The sequence below is a fragment of the Taudactylus pleione genome, unplaced genomic scaffold (genome assembly GCF_031769625.1).
Source record: "Taudactylus pleione unplaced genomic scaffold, aTauple2 ptg000290l, whole genome shotgun sequence".
NCBI lineage: Eukaryota > Metazoa > Chordata > Amphibia > Anura > Myobatrachidae > Taudactylus > Taudactylus pleione.
The window spans coordinates 4,096,876-4,119,570 of record NW_028284692.1 but is presented as its reverse complement, the minus strand read 5'-3'; the positions used below and the strand labels follow the sequence as shown (position 1 = coordinate 4,119,570).

At 44.2% G+C, this 22,695-nt stretch overlaps 1 protein-coding gene across 2 annotated transcripts in view; it reads left to right on the top strand.

The window, feature by feature from the left end:
• The first annotated feature begins 2,133 nt into the window (after window positions 1–2,133).
• The window catches only part of SLC16A5 (solute carrier family 16 member 5), a 35,856-nt gene continuing 15,294 nt past the window's right edge, over window positions 2,134–22,695 (top strand). The window contains exon 1 of one of the 2 annotated variants that reach the window (XM_088482693.1): window positions 2,134–2,201. The gene's annotated coding sequence lies outside the window, so the exon portion shown is untranslated. Of the gene's footprint in view, window positions 2,202–5,814; window positions 5,838–22,695 lie in introns of those variants that run through there. The other variant, XM_088482696.1, reaches the window with a different exon arrangement.

Genomic DNA, 22,695 nt, shown 5'->3' with positions numbered 1-22,695 from the left:
TGTGGTCTGTTTGAGTACAATTCTGCTATGGTGGGAGGTGGGGTATGCCACAATTGGAACCCAGTGGGTGGCAACTGCTTGGGCATTGGACCACCTTCAGCACTATGTGTGCAACTGGGCCCCCACAGGGGAAACGGACAGACTGTTGCGGTGGAGCCTTGGACTTCAGTGTGACTATTTGGACATTGTGCACCGACAACTGTCTAGACCAGAGGCAAAGCCCCCCAGGTAGCATCCTTTCCCCCCAAGAGTCTGCGGGACCAGGAGCCAAATCGTTGGGACATGGCCCTCTGGTGGCCCACATGGATGGGAGGGGGGAGAAGTATAGCCAGAGGCCGACCACACGTGATTAAAATGGCTGCCATGGCACTGAGAGATTAACCCTCATGCCGCGGCACCATTTTTAATCACGTGTGGTCGGCCTCCGGCCACAAGCCCCGTGCCCCAAGATCGTGTATAGGGTTTCCAAAGCACTCAGGCAGTTAGGTGCTGGGTGCATCCTAGGAACATACTTGCCTACTTTTAAAAAGGCATTTCAGGGAGATTGTGAAAGCACCACCTATGAGCGCGGCGTTACAGTGGACGTGTACTGCTACATCTGAGAGGTGTGCTATAAATTTGACTTACATCAAAATGTAAATGAGCCCCATTTGAATGTATATATCTCTGGGTTTTTTTATATATATATATAACAGCAACATGGGGATAAGGTGCAATCAGGGAGGTTGCTAGACTCTTCATGGAGACAGGGAGATTGCTACTATTTCAGGGAGTCTCCCTGACAATCAGGGAGAGTTGGCTAGTATGCCTAAGATTGCACCGTTCACACAGCCCGCCCTGCAGCCCTGAAATATACGCTTTAGTACTTTATGACATTGTTCTGTCACAACCTTTGGTTTCATACAGTAGTATATATTTCTGCTCAAGACAAAGATATAGTCATAAAACTGTTTTTCTATGTTTACTGTTTCTACTGTGCACACGTCCACCCTATCATTGTTGCTTAGACTAGTGTTGCTATATGTAGTTTTATAACTCTCCACAGAATAACTGCATGTGATTAGTGAATCTATTCATCACTGATTTCTCTTGCAATCCCCGTTTTCCCGCAGTTTTCCGGGTCCCCATAGCCTGCAGTAGGTGTTACATATACCCAGCAATGGGAGAACTGCTTAGCTCAAAAGGTTTCCCTTGGTCCCGACCAGGTCAAACTACAGTGCTGCTGGGTGCGCATTGGCATTCCCCATGATTGGTGAATTGCAGTGCTACTAAAATCTGTATTGCTGTAATAAGCTTCAATACAGATTTCAAGATAGCACAACTTGTATATAAATAGACGCCTAGAACATCCCTACAGTTCCCAGGATAGGTTCAGTTTTTTCTTCTGGGAATATTCCTGTCTCAAATTTAAGACCCAGTATAAACAATGTTTTAGAAATGGTACAAACTTTAGAACTGGTTAATAGATATATGAAAGGGAATCTGCTATAATGTATAAATCGCCAAATATGTCAGACTTGTGCCGGACAAGTCGCATTTATACAGTCAGCAATATTTATATTATATAGATGACCTACAGTAGTTTAAAACAAAATGTGAGTCTCACATATAAGTATAAGCATGAATACATTATAAAAAATGCATACTCTGCACCTACATGTATAACAGAACAGCAACACAGTTGCTCAGTGCTCATTTGAAGCAAAACTGAAATGTCTCCACCACAAATCCGCCAATAGCACCTTAGGTTTCAAATAAACTTGTGATTGTCTTAGTTTCATTTGTTTTGTGCAATAGCTCCTTGGGGTCTAACGTGTTTGTCTGTCCGGTGTGAAGCAATGCCAGTCTTGTTCTTCCTATAACAACTTTTGGATCGCTTCATTGCTAGTTCCTATAAGCACCTATTTCCCTGTGGGCATTAACTATAATCTTCACTTTGCTGCACTTTTTTTACTAGATTTACATTCCTCATTCCATTCTCCTATTACTCCGTCCGTTAACCCATTCCCCCTCCATTTAGTTACACACACTCCTCCTAATCCTGTTTTCCTCCTTCTCTCTACTTTTACTCACTGGAGTCTCCACCCTTTCCTACTCCTGGCTCTGAGCTGAATTCTTTCTCTGTTACAGGATCTGCTGTACATGCTGCCCCTATCTCCTGACTGGTGGGACAGAGGAAAATGAGAGGGTGAAAAGGACAGGTGAGCCACACTGAAGAAAAGGTCAATACGTGGCAGACATATGCACTAGTAGACTGAATCATTACACTTTGTATAAACTTGCAGTTTACTGGAAAATTCATTTGAAATGACAGACCTTCTTTATACCCACTTACACATCTTATACTCCACATATCTGTTTTCTTATACCTTGCGTTACACAACCCTGTCATAGGAAATTCATATCTGTTAACTGTTGCTGTGTGTAATAAGAGTGGCCATATATGCTGACTGATATACATGTGTGTGTATTTACTGTAATCCTACCCTATTACATACCAGTTTATTTTTGTACACTGTCATAATGACTATATGGGGGCTATTCCAAATGTGACGCAGGAATTTAGCTAGCAGGCTCAGGCCCCCATTTATTAATGATCGCACTTGCAATAGGATCTGGGCATGTCAGTACATGATTGCATTGCAATATGCGAACATATCATCTGGATGTATCATCCGGCACATGCAGGGACACAGGCTCCAAAAGGAGCCCGTCCCTGCGATGTGCTCGGAGATGTGCCGGCCAGTGCCGGGGCTGCGGCTCACGCACAATCCTGCTGACTGCACATGTGCGGCTGCCTAATTATGCGGGGTGTAGCCCATAGGCTACAGCGACTAATGTCATCTTCAAATGCCGTTAGCTGAGTGGGCCAATATCGGGAATGCATTGCATACTGGTAAATCTGGCAGCATCGCATCCCCCATTGAAACCTTTGGGAGAAGCGGCTGCCAGCGGGAATGGAGGGATCGCAGCAGGTACCTGCGGAGGTCCCTCCTTAATACATTCGGGGGGAAACTTAATATTTGAGATAAACCCCTGAAAGCGGGTATTTTAGGGGAATATAACTCAAATATTCAGTCATAAATGGGCCCTTAGTGCCCAGGAGCTATTCAATTAATTTGTGCAGCGGGCACTATTTTCAGCAAGAATGCCACGGGATTAGCCGCATTAATCAGCTTCTCCTGCGCTAACTGTATCGAAACCGACACTGGCGACCAACCCCAAAGCTCCTACTTAAAGCAGATAAATGCAGCCTCAGGACCAGTCATGGGAATTAATTGAATAGCACTAAGAGGCCTATGTATCAAGCTGTTTTTTACATACAATTATGCAGAAACTGCAGTTTCTGCATAATTTTATGTATCAATCCTGTGTACTAATGGCACAATGCATGAGATTTCACAGAAATCTCCGGTAAAGTGCTAATTAGCACTTCAGATCGCAGTCCCCATTATTATCAATGGGGATTACTGTCTGACCCCTATGTACTAAACTCCAAAAAGCAAAACTTTTCAGAGTTTAGCACCGGTTGTGTACACCATTTTCAGATGGTGTAAACTACTGTTTGCCTATGGTGGCACCCAGTGGAGGAGAGAGATCTTTCGATCTCCTCCACAGCCTCCGGCCAGTCCCTGAAACTGACGCTGTGCACATTCACAGTGTCAGCTTCCTCTGGGGAAGTCTCTCACTTCAGTGAAAGACTGCTCCTAAATGCCGGGGATATACCTCGCGGAGACAGCGGTTACCACAACCGATGTCCCTGTGAGTTCCCAGTAGTAAAAGGGGGGGTTAACCCCCTTTGACCCTCAGCACACTGAATTATACTTGCAACAATATATGAAGACTGTAAGGTAATAGAAATTCAGAGATATTAGTTGCATGCATTTGCAAATACATGGGAGGCTTCTCTGTCACTAGCTTGCCCTAACACTAAGGGGTTCATGTCTGGGGCGCAGAGCACCCCAAAAAATGTCCAGCCCAGGATTCCCCCAGGGCATCAAATGAAAAATGGAAAAAGAGTGACAGTGCAGTGTAAAGTATAGATGTGTGCGAGTAGTTAGTAAGTGTTGAAAAATGGGTTAAAATATATGTGAGAAAATTGCATGAATAAAAAAACAAACATAAAAGGTGATGTGCAAAAGTAACTATCTGTATTAAGTGGTGATGCCCTGAGGAGGCCCAGCCAGAGCAGCCTCAGGGGCCCTACGCCCAAACGCTCCCCCAAATGTAATATATGCCAATTATAAGGCCTCATGATAAAGGCACATATACATATTGTCAAATGTAAGGCCTCATAATAAAGGCACATACATAAATGCATCCAAATTGAGAGCCAGCTTACCTGGGAGTCACCCCTGGGAACTGCAACTAGCACTACTAGAACCAGCATGCCCTGCTAATGCTGGCTCATTCATGCATCTCATGACAACAAACAAAAAATGGCAGCTGCTCAATCAATCTAGCAGTACTTTTCAGGTGCATGAAAGGGAGGGGTCATACCAAAGAAAAAGGGGGGGGTTAACCCCCTATTGTTCCTCAGCACACTGAATTATACTTGTAACAATATATGAAGACTATATGGTAAAAGAAATTCAGAGATATTAGTTGCATGCATTTGCAAATACATGGGAAGTTGCTAGGCCACGTCACGGCTTCTCTGTCACTAGCAGTCCCTAACACTAAGGGGTTCACGTCCGGGGTGCATAATGATAAAGTTTTGAGATATATATATATATATATATATATATAATTTTTTTTTAGGGAAGATCAGGATAGGGGTAACATCTCCTGAGGTAAATGGTTGCACTTGTCATGCAGCAGCCAAGTTGTAGTACATCAGTCCAGGGCCTTGGTACAAGTATCCGCTACTAGTTTTATTGGCGTCTCTAAAATAAACAAAATATAAAAGTAAATCCTGGCCTGTCCAGTTCTAACTAAACAAAACATTCAGTAATCACAATATCTCTCAACAGGCATCTGTCTTTTCCCCCAAGCAGTGAGAGACTGACTACAGAGATTGACACACCCTTTATCAGCCTCTCACAGGTGGTCTAGCAATCAAGGCTGCCAATTAGCTTCTGACTACCAGACAGAAGCTAAAATCCTGCCGCATATATATCTGCACTTTATAACAGGGGTGGGCAATAAGCGGCCCTCCTGTTGCTGTTGAGCTACACATCCAGCATGCCCTGCCACAGTATTAGCATGGTCAAATAGCAAACCTGGAAGGGCTTGCTGGGATGTGTAGTTCTACAACAACTGGGGGGCCGCTTATTGCCCACTCACTTTAAAACCTTTTCAGTGTTTTTTGTCACATATCCTTCTCCTGTTTCGACCTTAGGGATGGAATACCTGTAACCCCTAAGCAAAAAACGGGACATAGCATCTGTGTTGGCCAGTTGGCTTCTATGCTCTACTGAAGCTGATAAATCTTGCAATGCCAAGAACAATCTAGTTATTTTCCCATTGGTCTCTTTATTCTCAGCCATCCACTTCAATGGAGCATGATCTATAATCAACCTAAATTTTCACCCCAAAAGGTAGAACCTTAGTGTTTCTAATGCCCACTTAATTGTCAATGCTTCTTTTTCAACAGTGGCATTATATCTCTCATGTATAATGAATTTCCTAATAAAATAACATGATGCTCTTCCCCATCTTTGCTTTCAGACAACACAGCACCTATCTCTACATCTGATGCATCTGTCTGCACGACAAATTCATTTTTAAAGTCAGGTGTCATCAAAACTGGTTGGGTGCACAACGTTCCCTTCAATGTCTGAAAAGCCTTTTCTGCCTCAGGAATCCATTTAACCATAACTGACTATTTACCCTTGGTAAGGTCAATCAAAGGGACAGCAATGGTGGCATAATTTGGTATAAATCTTCAATAATACCCTGTGATCCCTAAGAAAGTTCTCATCTGCTTCTTATTTAGGGATTGTGGACACATTTGTATTGCCTTAAGTTGGGGCTTTATCAAACCTCTGCCTATGGTGTATCCAAGATACTTCATCTCTTCCATCCCTAAGCAACACTTTTTTGGGTTGGCTGCCAATTCTGCCTTATGGATGGATCCAACACTGCTTATATCCCTGGGTAAGCAAAGCTACCAATCAAGACTATAGATGACAACATCATCTAGTTAAACAGCAGAAAACTGTCTATGAGGCCTTAAAAGTTTATCCATCATCCTGTGAAAGGTGGTGGGTGCCCCATATAACCTAATTTACAAAATTTTGTACTGAAACAGATGCTTTGGTGCAGAAAATCTGACTTCTTTTGTCTTGTCAGTCAATGGCACTTGCCAGTACCCTTTGGTAAAGTCACCATGGTGGGTAACTACTGTGCTGTTACCAGCCTATCAATAATCTGGACCCCTTGTTAATCTGGCCTTGAATCAACATATTTTCCTGGTTTCCTCACAATTACATAAACGGTCAACTGATTCAGCCTGCACAAAAGTGTCTGTGCAAACATCTGCACTCTCGTTTATTAGTAAATTAAAATAATAGACTGTTACAAACATCCTATTTGCAGAAAATAAAGAATCTAATTGGAACATTTTAATGTTTTAAACTAAAGTGACCTGAATGCTAAGCATGTGGTGCTTCCACTGATAACCCACTACTGGCTTGTTATCCTTCAAGGAGGAAAATAAGTATTGTTTGATGACTACAATCTTTGTGTGCTGCCATTGGGAACCAAACTGATGGACCCATGTTGTTCAGACATTTAGGCTGACCACTGAATGACAAGCTCTCTTTTACTGGACATCCAAATTGCACACAAATTAAATAATTCAGCATTCGGGCCCAAGCTTGGGAAGTTTTAGGAGAGGACAGGCAGTACTTACAATTCAATGCTAGTTTACAGACAAATTAAAAGACAAATTTTATAGGTTATTATTTTTGAAGAGATATCGTTTGATTTCATAACAGACATCCAACCCTAGTCAGCAGCATATGATGATTGACTGCTGACAGTTAAAGTATGGCATAATTTGGAAGGCTGCTGAAACCATTCCTTTAGTACTAACTTGAGAAATGACGTAAGTGTTGAATTTCAAATTTCTACCGCCAGATAAGGCTAGAGAAATAGCTCTTATAAAAACACCAGCAGTGTGGGGGTGTGCAGGGCAGTAGCTAGGGTGGTGCGACCAGTGCCATGGCACAGGGCACTGCAGGGCAGGGGGCGCTGTTTGGGCCTGTCAGGTTTCCTGTTTATCATTCTCACTTGTAGCTTCCTCTTCTTTTATCCCCAGCATCTCCTGGCCTCCCTAATCTTTTCCCTGGCCCTTCCCCATGAAGCCATTGCACTTTTTCAGGTGTACTCTTATGTCCCTATTTAAAAAATGTGGGGAGGCCCAATGCTCTCTCTGGCACAGGGCACCAAAAACTCTAGTTACGGCTCTGGGGATGTGTGAGTGTATCCTGTGACTCCAACATCAGACTACTTCCATTCTGCTAGATGAGTGATTGAGGTTTAACATTAAATATAAAAGGCAGTTGTCAGCGCTTGTGATTTCCAATGTAAATTTGTATGTATATAGCTGCTGTAGCAAGCCTACAAATATATCAGAACAGGATGCGGTCAGCATGTAGACATTTATAATTTTTGACAGTTATGTCAACATTGTTGAAATGTCGATATCTAACACGTCGACATCGTAAGTGAGATGCCGACATTTTGCGAAATCCCCACATTAGGTTTAGCATTAGAATTAGGGTTAGAGACATACTTATTATGGATGTTCACATGCTAACCATCGTCACAAGATATCGAACCCAATCAAAATATGTACTAACTATAACTAGTAAATGGACGTGGTTCACCTCAGCTGCTCCAACACCTGTTCATAGCCCATGCTTTCAATTTCCTAGATACCCACACAAATTTGCATTGGTATGTACAAGTGTTGACAACTGACTTTTGTGTTGTATCCATATAAGGCATTTATATTACCATGCAGCTGGTACCATTTGTAATATATGATTAATCAAGAGTCGGTTTATTTATTTTCTGTTTTTGTTATAACATTAAAATATGTAGTTTTGGTGGAAATCCTCTTTCACTCTGTCTAAAGATCTTAGGTATGATGGGACACAGGACAAAACAAAAAGGGGAAAACTGAACGAGAGGTAACAAGAGAGACCAGAATGGGAATGCTGTCAAAATGCAGAGGGTCGGGAAGCCGTCTGACTAAATCCCGGCTTCTAATTTCCGATGCCGGACTAGAGACAGGCGTTGAAATCCCGATGCCCGTCTAAATCCCGACCCCGGAATCTAGACAGACGGCTTCCCAAACGAAGGTAAGCCGGGCGCTGTTAGCGCTTAGCCACGGGGGGAGGTTTGGTTTAGGGACCAAAGTCCCTGGGGGGACTTAGGGATATGCACCACCCCAGGAGGGTTAGGTTTAGGGTGCGGGGAGGGGGGGTTTGGGAAAGGCACCGTTGGGGTTAGGCGCCACCCCGGGAGGTTAGGTTTAGGCTGCGGGGAGGGGTGTCAGGTTTAGGCATCCCCGAGGGGAGGTTGGGGTTGGCCACCACCGGAGGGAGGTTAGGGTTAGGCACCACTAAGGGAGGGTTAGGGTTAGGTGGGGGAGAGGGGAGGGTTAGGGTACTTACCAGCCCCAGTTGGGATCTTCAGTGTTTGGCCTGCGGCATCGGTATTTAGTCAGATGGCTTCCTGGCCATCGGCATTTCATATCCAACCCCCAGAATGGGGTAGTAGACTCACCCATATGTACTGTAAATACATATAACATTATATAAGCAAGGTGCAAATTTTAGGGTTAACCGATCCCACACGTGGCACCTGAGCCCAAGTCATAAACTGGGAAAAGCTTGGCTGTCGGCTATTAGATATATACTATTATAATTGGGTATTAGGAAAAGCTAAAGCCATAGCAGTCAACTTTTTAAATGATTGGGGACTAAAATTATCCTCTACCCATATGACTGTAAAATACTGTGGCAGGGACGATTATTGGCAATGGTAACACAAATATTAGGAGTGCGGATAATAATAATTAAATCCAGAATTGATAAACAACACAATCTCAGAGGTATAGAGAATTAAAGAGTGAGAAGAAAAAGAAGAAAAAAGGAAATGAGGGAAAAGAGAAGAGGAGATGTGAGAAGGAGGAACATGTGACCAAGAAGAGAGGGAAAAGACAGAGATAAGGGGGAGAAGAAAAAAATAGAGGATAGAAGGGATGAAGGCTCTGGCATTTCCACCAAATATGAAACGGGGAACCAGGGCCATTAGAACATCGCCAGCAACTGCTGGGTACACCAATACCCATCTTACTAAGAGTTTCTGGGCACCTGTACCATCAGGGCAGCTGCTTGAAGTGAGTCTCCACCACACAGGCACTAGGGAAACTAGTGTGAGCTAAGCAAAATATCTTTACACGCTTGTCTTCTCCCAAATTCTAACCAATCTCTCTTCTCCCAGGTTTTAGTGAACTGTGAAAAAACTGACAAACTGGCATCTACCGACAAGATATTATATAGGAGGGAGATAGTGTGAGTTGGGGCACTAGAGCCAGTAGTACCTAGAGATTGGAGGAAATGGTGAACCTGCAAATATCTCCATTTCTCACCCATAGGACAGTTTCACTTGTCACAAACCATCACTTACCAGCTGTCTAACCCAATGGAGCCCCACCTCAAACCAAAGTGAGAAAGTTTTAATGTTAACAGCCGGGGGGAAGCGATCATTTTCTAGAAATAACATATGAGAGGAATCCATTGAGGAGATGGAGGGAGACTTTCTAAGGGACTTCCAACATAAAAGATTAGGTCCGATGGTGGGATGGGAGATGTTGGGGAGGTTAGGAAGCCGTGGGGCTATGCAAATGGATACCGACACAGCCAGGTCCTCGATTCCGATCCACTGCTTCATCGAGTCTAGTCTAGACCATTCTAAGATTTTATTGAGGAGACTAGCTTGATAGTACCTCTGAATATTAGGGCGACCTCCATATTGATTTTTTACATATTACACACCATTTTGAGTCTCTTTGTTATTAAAGATATATTTTAACTTACTCAGGTCTGAGGAGAGATCTGTTTGCAGTTTGGTATAAAGAAAATTATGGAGTGACAGGTTCAAGGCCCAGCAGGAAGGTGATTTATACACTGCTAAAACCTTCTGCTAATCCAGGTGATCTTATTGTATTGGGCTGTGTATTTACAATGTTATTGGAACATACAACACTATTTAGAATTCTGTTTTTATTAACCAATGTATTGAAGGAATCTTTACATAATCACTTAAAGGTCAGAAGAAAGGTTATCTCTGCAGTACAACTACTTCACTTTGTCTAGTTGTTTGACTAGATTATTGTTTAAAGGCCTAGAAGGAAGGCGTTTCCTGCAAAGTGTTAACCCTCGCCTATTCCAAGTGAGCAGTATTCCATTGGTACACACAGTAATCCTACTGTGAATGTATTACACTGTGGGGGAGATTTGTCAAATCTTGAAAAGAGGTAAATTGTAGAGAGATAAAGTACCAACCAATCAGTTTCTAAAGGTCATTTTAAAGGCTGTTCAAGAAATATAACAGTTAGAGGCTGATGGTTGCTATCAGCATCTTCTAACTTTATCTCACTCCAAGATGTGATATATATTCCCCTACATTTTCTATCTCTTCTTTTTTGGGACAATTTGCCCTGTAGGAAGGATTTCTTATATTGATTATTTCCATCGGGGACTAGAGGATCCCCATATTCCCTGTTGCCAGGCGGCCCTAAAATGTGTTTCTTAATTCATAAGTGGTGTGGCACTATCCCTTTTATAGATTTTTATTCCTGAAAGAGCTAATTGCAAAACAATTAAAAGAGAATACCAATACCACAGAGGAGTCTATATCTTACCAAGGATCCTGTACAAGCTACAGAATTTCTGGTAAGAAACCTCCCTAATCGATCGTTCAAACATACAAAGACTATCAGTACAGTGATCATCCATTGCTGTAAATAGCCAAATCATTTAGTAAAGACTGTTTCTAAGGGCCCTATTTACTACAATCCGCATTTAAAATGCGGTTGTAGTGTAATATTTTCGCCTAAATTCGAATTGTGAATTTAGAAAATATAACAGGGATTTATTAAAAATCCCTTGCAGGGACAGAACTTGCGATAAAGCTCTGTTGCTACGAATCCCCTCTGCAATCTTTAGCCCACACAGTTGATCACTGGGGCTTGGCTCCTGGCTCTGCTCTGCCTGTTAGAGCAGAGCAGGAGTCGGGGAACTGGGGGAAACCCTGGATGACGCCATCTGAAGGTGGCGTTATTATCACAGGGCTTCCCCTGTTATGTTTTCATTTGAGTAAATATGGCCAGATCACATTTCACATTACAATGATGGGAAATGCGATCTGCTTACTAAAAATATGTGATAATTAGGTTTGGAGTCGAATTTTATGAATTCTATTCCAATTGCCCTTTACAAAATTTATGCAAAATGTATAGTTTATGTAAAATAATGTGAAAAGGGTGTGAAATAAAAATAAAAGTAAATAGAGCCCTTTCTTTGAATGTATCTGTGCTTACTATCTATAAAAGAGACACTGCTTCCAGTGACAGAACAACAGGGCAGCTGGGGCAGTCACCCACGGGCCCCCACACACTGGGGGGCACCCACACATAGCAACATCACAGCATGAAAGCACTGTGGCATAATGTGAACTGGTTTTCTGTGTGGCATAATGTGAACTGGGGGCACTACAGTGTGTTCAACACACTTGTGATGCTGGGAGTATTTATAAATTAAACTTTTTAATAACATCGCCAGTCTATCATATTAACAATTTTATTGGTAGGGGTCTCACAATTTAGTTGTCCTGGTGCCCCCATAAACCTTAATCTGGTCCTAACTGGTTCTATATGCTAAATAAATACTAAGTGTTTTTTTTTTTATACTATCTGGCCTATTGCTCCTAATTCCATTGGCTTTAACTAATACCAACTTCATTAATACTGACTATTGTTTCACAATATTATACATATTTCTACAATTAATGTGGGATACAATCAATGATCCAAGGACATTTGTCTTCTGTTCCAAGAGTTATATTTATTATAAGAGTATATACTTTGATTGCAATGTATGTATTTATTTAGTACTTGTGGTTTGTGATGGTTTTTGTTTTATATATATATTTTTATATATGTCGTATTAAATATTGCTTTTTTATAATTTAATGGAGACGATTCCTTCATTTGACACAAGAATCTGCCTCTATTTGATATACATTATCTAATAAGCTTTATTGATGTGTTTATCCTCATACTTATGGCACGATGGATTTGTTAAAAGTTCTGTTACTGCTTCTTTGCATGCTGGACTGTATGAATGTGTGTATCATACAGTTTGTTTGTAAAATCACTTTTTCTGGTAGGCTGGTGGTCTTTGTCCATCTTTTTTCCAGTTGGGTTGGAAACAGCTGCTTTAATGACAAGACTCATTAGGACAGGCAACCAGCAGCTCCATGTCATTGCAGCACTCAAGAGCTTTCCATTTGCTTCTTGCTCTGCAATTCTTCTCCATTCCTGCCACAATTTGTCCATGTGGGACTCATTATAGCAGATTAATTTGTATTCGTGTTTGAATTATCTTGGGAGCTATCTGGACCACATTCTGAGAATGGACTTTGTGCTCATTTTATTTGGGCCATGAAACAAATGTTATTAGTAAGTGGTGATAAGTAAAGATGGAGGGGGCTGAGCAAAGGTGATCTTGTATAAGTGGTGGAGAGCCAGAGAGTACTCAGAGGTGTTTGAATTTAAGGGGACTGGTGATGAGGTGCTGACCAGAGGTTGGAGGGCAAGTGTGTCATTTGGGAAGTGGAGAAGATGTACCAGATGTACTAGTCTGAGTTTTAAATTATCTGAGAATCAGTAGTATACTGCATGTATCTGTAGTAGAATATGGGAGTGAGCATATGCACAAGCATGTGGAATCACATTGTGTGTTATATTTGGGTGTAGGTGGTATTAGAGAGGAAGGCTGTTACACAGCTTGCTCCTATCTCTACTACTCTGATTTAGTCATTAAAAAAAACAAATGTATAGCTGCCATGGCAGTCAGTCTGTCAGTACCAGCAATCATGGACACCACTTGCCTGTCTCAATCACACAGGCCACTGACTGCTGGCCTTCCCAATAAGAATCCTTAACAGAAACCAGCTGTGTAGTTTAAACTTCAGAGTTCATTTTACTGGACAGCATCACTTTCCCGCATTTCTATATGCTGTGTTTCCAGGCATACCAACTGTGATACCCCAGTGCGATTAAATGATATCAGAAAATGTCATGTATGTACACCGAAGAAATATATATTTGTATGTTGGATTTAATAATAATTTATGTATTTACACTGTAATAAATAGATAAAAATGGTAATTCATTTAGTTAATGTTGGACTGTTTATTGTGATGTATTGGCACTTATAGCACTGGTATTACTATACTTCCTAGCTAGTTTCCCTCCAGAGGGACCTAATAGACTCTTCTACAGCACAAAGATTCAGCTCCCAACTGTCATTTTTCAAACACAGCCTGTGAGATGGCAGTTAGGAGCTGATTGGCTGGCACCTTATCACTTTTCACTCTGTCTCCTAAAACTGCTTAGTAAATAGACCCCTAAGATAGCTACAGGGAGTACTCGAGACCGGGACTCATCTACTGGCTGTTAGAGGAGAGCCCTGTTGACATAGAAGGGCTTAAGGTGCTGGGAAGTATAGAGCCCAGTGTGTGAGTGCGGCCGGAGCAAAGCCGGGTCGTAATCAGCCCTGGGGAAGGATATATAAGGTTCCGCAATGCACAGTTGAAGGGAGTGTGCCCGAGGCAGTAGGAGAGTAACGGTTCCCTGCGTTAACTGACTCTTACCTCAGAGCTGCCGGGTTGAACGGGGATGAGGCGGAGTCACCGAGGGCTATCCTCAACATTCGGAGGTCTATCGGAGGTGTGATGGACAGCCCTGTAAGGTGCAGCTTAGAAGGGGCTGCAAGTAAGTCCCATTAACTATTACCACAGGAGGCGGACTGGAGATCTGTGCAGGAGGGGTAAGGAGAGTTTGACACACACTACCAACAAGAGCTTCTTAACCACGATTTCTACTAGTCAACCTTCCCAGTGCAATCATTATTGTCATCACACAGACTCCTTGCTCACTTTGTAGTCAGTCGTGGGCCGCATTTCCGATAGTAAAGATGCACAGTGTATGAACCCTGTCAGTCACAGAGACATTGAACTATTCTTATTATTATATTATATTCTCCTGCAGCATATAACTAAATCCATAGGTTGCAGTAATTATCAGGAGTCCTGGAATTAGTGCATAACAGAGTTGATAAAGACCAGGTCTGTCCTTTTGTGACAGAGTGGGTCTCGCCCACATTCTGAGAAAGGGTTTACCTCCTGTAGCCAGGGAGGAACCACACCCTTACCTCAATTAAGCAGTGCCAGATTAACGTCCACATGGGCGTGGAGCTGAAATTCATGAGGGGCCTATTGTGTGACGCTGTTGGGGGTGTGACAAGTGCCGCAGCAGTGTGACTGGTGATGTGGGGTCATGACCAATGTGGTGTAGGTGTGGTAAACATATGGGTGTGTCCTGTGATGTGGGTGTGATTAGTTCCATGGAAGGTATTGCTGGCACCTACCTTAAAACTGAGCGGCCACTGTTGGAAATCCGCCACTCTCTCTCCTTCCCTCCAAACACCACTTTCAATTTTTATATATTCATTTTATATATATATATATATAGAAATCACAAGAGCTCTGCACTCACCATAATAACTAATAATAATAATAATAAACATAATAAACAGTGGAGTTTTGGTTCATGAATTGATCAATGCATTTAAGCTTGCAGCCCATCGTCACGGGACCCCACTTTACTGCAAGTCCCTACTCTATTGCTCAGAATTATAACATGGACATAGCCATCACATTAGTGTTAAACTCAGGGTATGCTATCAAGGTTTAAAGCTCACAGCAACTTTGCTTTTAAATGTGAGACAGTTACCATGAATTGATCAATTCATGAACCAAAAACCCACTGTTTATTATGTTTATTATTATTATTATTATTAGTTATTATGGTGAGTGCAGAGCCCCTGTGATTTCTATTTAAACAATGTGGTCACATACCATGTTGCACCCCAAAACAAGGAATGGTGAGTGCCGTGGATTAGTGCTTTTTATATATATATATATATATATACATTGGGCTCAATTCTATTAAACGCGAAGTGAATAGCGCGGGGAATCAGCTCCTGGAGCATTTCAATTCATCATGCTGCTATGTCCGACTAAGGATCTCTTCTCGCATCCCTCCTAGGATGTGAGCAGAAATCCGACAAAAGTCCAGATGCGATGCTGTTTTCTGCCCTTACTGCCAGGAAAACAGCATCGCGCCGGGAAGTTTAGTCAGAGAATGCCCATTCTCGCAACTGAACAGCCTGTTTAAGGTGCGAGAATGGCCATTCCCCGACCTAACAGCGTGCAGAATTGAATAGCGCCGGGAGCTCATTCCCGGTGCTATTCACTTCGCATTTAATTGAATCGAGCCCATTGAGCGCAGTGCCGCACTGATAAGACTTTGGGCACTAGAGTGTGCCCAGAGTATATAGTGTATGCACAGGTCACCAAGAAAATGGCTGTGGTTGCCATTTCCCCTGTACTGAGCATGCACAAAACAACGGGAAAATGGCCACGGCTGCCTTTTTCCAGTCATTTTTTACAGTGCTGACGCCGGCGCCGATGTGGGACTCCTGAGTGATAAGTATAATATGGGTGCAGGGTGTGCGGTGCGGGCCCCGCCTGGACCCAGGGGCCCATGTACACCGCACACCCTGTATCCATTATAAATATGCCCCAGTATATATATATATATATATATACACTATATATATATATATATATACACATAGATACATACACTCTCACATATATATATATATATACACACATAGTATATATATACACACAAATATATATATATACTTTATATATATATACATATATATATATATATATATATATATATATATATATGTAATGTATCAAATATGCACACTCATACATATAGCAAAATACAATCGGGTGCTGGATTTACTTTGATATGAATACAATTATTTGAATTTGGAAAAGGTGTGCGGATTGTCTTTTCTTGGACTTTGGATTTATATATATATATATATATATACACACACACATACACTGGGGCCAGACATTACACTGACCTGTAGCAGGAGTATGGACCTGCTGGGCTGCCTTCCTTCCTGATTCCTGAGCTAGGTGACAGGATGGTGGGAGCAGGAGGGTAAGTGGGCGGAGCTTCGGATGAGTCAGGGGCGGAGTTTTGGCGGGTCGGAGGTGGGTGGGGCTACGGCCATCCGGTCCCTCCGCCGGCCGAGGGGAAGGGATGGAAGGTGGGCAAGGGGTTCTAGAAAGGGATAAATTTAGCTGCAGGCGGCCGGGGGAAGAGTTAGCTGGGCTGGTGGTGACAGGAAAAAAAAAGTCTTTTTTTTCTCCTGTCTCCACCGCAGCCAGTGTATGTGGGCCTATTTTCAATGGGAGGCCTGGAGCTGTAGCTCCACCCGCCCCATTGTTAATCCGGCCCTGCAATTAAGACCAGCTAAGGTATAAAAACCTGGTAAGTTGAGTTAGTCAGTGGAAATGTGAGGGAGAGGTTGCACCTTCAGCAGCTCTCTCTATGCTGGACAATCTGAACCATGGGCCTGATTCAGAGCCGCTCGCTATTTGCGGTCGTTCGTTTAAAAAAAGGGCTGGCTATTCAAATGAACCGTTCGCACTTTGCGGTCTGTTCACGCCTCTAAGTCTGAACGAGCAAAACTTGCGGTCGAAATTTTGAAAAATACGCCCCCTGGCCGCTCGCATCATACGTCATGTCCGCTATTTATTAGATTAATCGAGTACATCGAACAGCGTATGAACTGCTCGCTATTCTTGTGGTTGGTTTTTTCAACCGCTATTTTGCGAGTAGTTCTGACTAAAAAAAAACCAAGTGACGTGGTCGCTGACGCTGCTGGATTAATTATGCACACCCATAAAACGCCCGTTTTGACCTTTAAGCACGCCTGCGTTCTGATCTCCACTCCCCGTTTTCAAGCACCTTCCCCTGTTACCACCCACATACGCCTCCTCCTGTCACTCAAAATAGCAGACATTCGCTATTTTGCGAACAAACGATTTTTGGACGCACTGACTGGTTCGCGCATGCGTATTACAATCCGTACGCATGCTCAGTTGTGCGAACATCGCTCAGTGCGAACGAGCGGCCGCTTACGAGCGGCTCTGAATCAGGCCCCATGTCTTTATGTGCATACTCTGCTCATTTGAACTGTCTCATGTAAGCTGATTTATTGTGTTTACCTTATGTAAGAAGCCATTACACTGGCTCTGCCTTTTCAAATTTGGAATAAAAAGCTTACTTGTTTGCAACACCTCAGTCTCCCATTGGTCTCTGAACTTACCTGATACACCTTTACAGTGCAAGTACTGAGGATAATAGTAACTCGCAACCTTGAGCTCAGAGAAATAGTCTTCATTAACACAGGACTCTGCTACCGATTAAGCAAGGTAACTGAACAAGTAGATGTATTAACTTTACTAAAGTATCCATAAGCTCAGAATCTCCTCAGGAATAGTTGCAAGGAGAGACTAAAACTGAATAGCTACATTTAACCATCCTCCTTAAAGATACTTATCTGCTACAGTGAAACATTCCTCCAAGTTAGTGTTGCACAATAATTTATATCCTGTCAGACTGTCAAAACTGCTATGAAAGGGATTTCAGTGTAATTTATAGTAGAGGCGACCATAAGATGGAAAAGGATGAGAGCAGCAAGAAAGGATATTGAATAAATAATGTACACTATGGCCCTCATTCAGAGCCGTACGCTATTTGCGGTCGTTCGTTTAAAAACAAGGGGTGGCTATTCAAATGATCCGTACGCACATTGCAGTCTGTTCACACCTCTAAGTCTGAACGAACGAGCAAAACATACGCTCGTTTATTTGTTAAAAACGCCCCCTGGCCGCACGCATCCTACGTCATGTCCGCTATTTATTAGATTAATCGAGTACATCGACCAGCGTATGAACTGCTCGCTATTCTTGTGGTTGGTGTTTGCTACCACAAATTTGCGTGCAGTTCTGGCTATAAAATAACCCAGTGACGTGGTCAATGACGCTGCTGTTTTAAATATACACACCCATAAAACGCCCGCTTTGACCTTTAAGCACGCCTGCGTTCGGATCTCCACTCCCCATTTTCAAGCACCTTCCCCTGTTACCACCCACATACGCCTCATTCTGTCACTCAAAGTAGCAGGCACTCGCTATATAGCGAACAAACGATTTTCGGCCGCACTGACTGGTTCGCGCATGCGTACTAAAAAGCGTACGCATGCGCAGATGTGCAAACATCGCTCGGAACGAGCGTACTGCCGCTAACGAGCGGCTCTGAATGAGGGCCTATATCTATAACCCATTCTACATATCCCAGGCAATGAATAGTGCTCTATACTAACTTATTCAAGTCAATCTTAATAGTAAGAGAGACTCTAACTAAGGAAAGATTAAATATTACAAAGGTCTGGACTAAAACCTTAGGTATTATGATTTAATAGAATAGATGCTGTAAGAGATTGTGGTGTATGATATTGTGTTTGGAAAAGGTTATATTTTTCATATACCTAATGTGATAAGGTCGGGGTAGGGGGTCCTTCTCCTGGGGTAGATGGACACCTCCTTACACACAGCAGCCAGGAAATAGCACTCCAGTCATGGATTTTCATACAAGCTGGTCGGCGCCAATTTTTATTGTGCAACATCAATAATTTATTTATTTATTACCAGTTATTTATATAGCGCACACATATTCCGCAGTGCTTTACAGAGAATATTTGACCATTCACATCAGTCCCTGCCCCAGTGGAGCTTACACTCTATATTCCCTATCACATGCGCACACACGCACTAGGGTTAATTTGTGTTGGGAGCCAATTAACCTACCAGTATATTTTTGGAGTGTGGGAGGAAACCGGAGTACCCGGAGGAAACCCACGCAAGCACAGGGAGAATATACAAACTCCGCACAGTTAGGGCCGTGGTGGGAATCAAACCCATGACCTCAATGCTGTGAGGCAGTAATGCTAACTATTACACTGTCTGTGCTGCCAATCAAAGAAACATAATCAAATAATCAAAGAAACAAAACATAAAATAAACCCTAGCCAGGCTCGGCACTAACTAGAAAGTAAGTTCCCTCACTAACAGAACACTAAATAAATTCCTGTCCACAGTACCTTCTGGTTTGTAGCCAACAGTGTCTCAGAGCAAGCTAACCTGTGGGCTTGCTCTCCCAGATATGAGACACTCAACCCTAACTAAACCCAGCATAAATCAGCCATTTCCAGGTGCAAGCCCTAATGAGCCTGCTACCAGGCTGAAAGGCCCAACACCTGGAGTGGCCTGTGGATGGAGCCCTCCCTCTCCTCACATCCACACCCCCAGGACCCATTCCGGCTTTTCACAGAAGCTGACATTTCTAGTCTGCTTTTTCAACAGACTTCTCCTGAGAGTTTTAAAAGACATAAGACAGGAATCTGGGACAGATATAGAAGCCATTGCACACTTCTCCAGTGCTTCTATCACACTAAATTTATTGTTACATAAAAAGATACTTACCAGTTTAAGGGTTACAGGTTACGGATTTAGGGTCATTGTGGATGAGTGAAGAGTTCCTGAAAAATAAAGTAAACACTGTGTTATTGTGTGTATTGAATCTAACTGCATTGTAATGATAATCTATATTATTTGTAAAAGATAGTCGTCATGATATTTTATCCTGTAATAAAAAGTAATTTTTAGGACAGAATATATTGGAAGTGTCAATTGCCATGTGATTGGTCCACTTCTCCATTCTTTTCACTGTTTGATACTGTACATAAACTCCACAGAGAGCATGTTCAGCGTGACATCATCACTGGTGAATCCTGCTGTGCAGTTGCAGCTCAGTCTGGGAGAAGGGGCACATCAATCAAGGCACAGGTACTGTACACATCCCAGCACAACAGCAGCCCATCCCCAGTTGCTGCCAGTGCGCTACAGGCAGAGGCTTCTCCCAGACAAATGCAGAACACATGGGGGACGAGCAGAAGGGGGAGGGCTTGTAAAAAAAGATGAATTGAAAAGGGTGGACTGTGGTCAGTGGCTGGCTGGGCCGGGGGGCAGGGTGCCATGTGCCCCCCGGGCCGCAGCGTCATGCGGGCCTCGGGCCATGAGCAGTCTGTGTCACTGTGACACAGACTGAACCGCGTGTGTAGCGCTGACCGGATGGAGTTCGGTCAGCACTACACAAGTGACAACCACACAGCCACCGGCTCCGGCAGCTGTGTATTTGTTTTGATCAGCAGCCAATGAGAGTCTGTCAGACTCTCATTAGCTGCTGCTGCACCCACTGCAGGAGCCGCAGTGGGCAATGGGAGAGGCTTCATGATTCATGACGTCTCTCCCATAATGCAGAACGGCCCGGCATGTGAAGGACAGACGGAGGAGTGGATGGCGACGGCGGGAGCGGGGATTCAGGTAAGTGGTTTTTTATTTTATTTTATTACATGTGTCTACTGGGGGAGGGGTGAGCACTACAAGGGGGAGATCACTACTGGGGGCACTACAAAGGGGGAACCACTACTGGAGGCACTGCAAGGGGGGGACTACTACTACTGGTGGCAATACAAGGGGGGGACTACTACTACTGAGGGCAATACAAGGGGGGACTACTACTACTGGGGGCACTACAAGGGGGGGACTACTACTACTGGGGACACTACAAGGGGGGAACCACTACTGGAGGCACTGCAAGGGGGGACTACCACTACTGGGGGCAATACAAGGGGGGGAATACTACTGGGGGCACTACAAGAGGGGGGACTACTAGTACTGGGGGCACTACAAGGGGGAAACCACTACTGGAGGCACTGCAAGGGGGGACTACTACTACTGGGGGCACTACAAGGGGCGGGACTACTACTACTGGGGACACTACAAAGGGGGAACCACTACTGGGGGCACTACAAGAGGGAGGGACTACTACTGGGGGCACTACAAGAGGGGGTGACTACAGGGGGGGCACTACAAGGGGGGACCACTACTGGCGGCACTGCAAGGTGGAGACCACTACTGGGGATTGTTACTGGGGGCACTTCAAGGGGGGGACTACAACTGGGGGACTACAAGGGGGGCACTACAAGGGGGGGACTACTACTACAAGGGGGGATTACTACTGGGGGGACTACTACTACTAGGGACACTACAAGGGGGACTACTACTACTAGGGGCACTACAAGGGGAGAGGACAACTACTAGGGGGACTGCATAGGGGGGAGGTGACTACTATTAGGGGCACTGCATAGGGGGGAGGGGACTGCCACTGGGGGCACTGCATCGAGGGACCACTGCTGGGGGCTCTATAAAAAGGGCAATACTGGGGGTACTGCATAGGGGTTACCACTATTGGGGGCACTGCATGGGGGGTGGACTGCTACTGGGGGCACTGCATATGGGGTACCACTACTGGGGGCACTATATAAGGGGCTTACTACTGGGGGCACAAGGGGCACTGCATGGGGGGGACCACTACTGGGGGCACTGTATAAGGGGCACTGCATAGGGGGGATCACTACTGGGGGCACTACTGGAGGCCTGCATAAGGGGGTCCTCTCCTGGGGCACAGTGGGTCTCTGCATATGGGCACCACGATGAGGCTGCCCCTAATCTTTATTTTTACTAAGCATTAATCGCATATGGACCCGCCTCCTCCCTGGAACACTTGAGGGGGGGGAGGCCGTAGCACACACGTTCTTCAGGCACCCTGGCTATACGCTACTCTTCTGCCAGGCCTGCCTGCATGCATTTGCCCCCCTGGCTAAAAGTTGCCTGCCAGCCCCTGACTGTGGTACCCTGTAACTCTGCCCCTGTTTTTTATTGGCTGCTCTTTCTGTTGCCATAGTGGTGACTAAGGGCCTGACTGAGGGTGACTGAGGGCCTGATTCAGAGATGGACAATGGAAGCGGATGTGCAATACTGGCAAATGCAGCACCAGGTGTCTGTAGGAAATAGACACCTCCTTGCTGTATCTGCGATCCAAGTGCAGTGTCCATAGACGCTGCATCGGATAACCATAGCAACCATCGGTCGTGATGGTTGCTTCTTTGGCCAGGCTGTGTAAGATGCGACTTACTCATCCTGGACGGTTCCAGGTGACTTGTGACACGCCCCCGCCCCATTTCTGGGAATGCTGGCCAGCCTCTTCCCCACTCCTCCCTCCAAATGCCGCGGCATATCAATCATGCTGTGGCTTGGGGGATCTGCAAGCAAGATCGCAGGACCCGTTCTGCACATGCACAGAATGGGTGCTGCACATGCACAGAATGTGTGCTGCACATGACCAGAATGGGTGCTGCACATGCACATCCCCAAAATATGAGACAGCTCTGAATCAGGCCCTGAATGTGGAAGTGCAACTGCGCCCCTGGCCCCAGGCCAGTACAGGGAAGCAAGATGACTGCGGCTGCACCCCCAAGCCACAGCGGCCCGGGCAAGTGCCATGTCAGCCCGCCCCTTGAAAAAAATCTCTGTCCAAACAGTACCAAC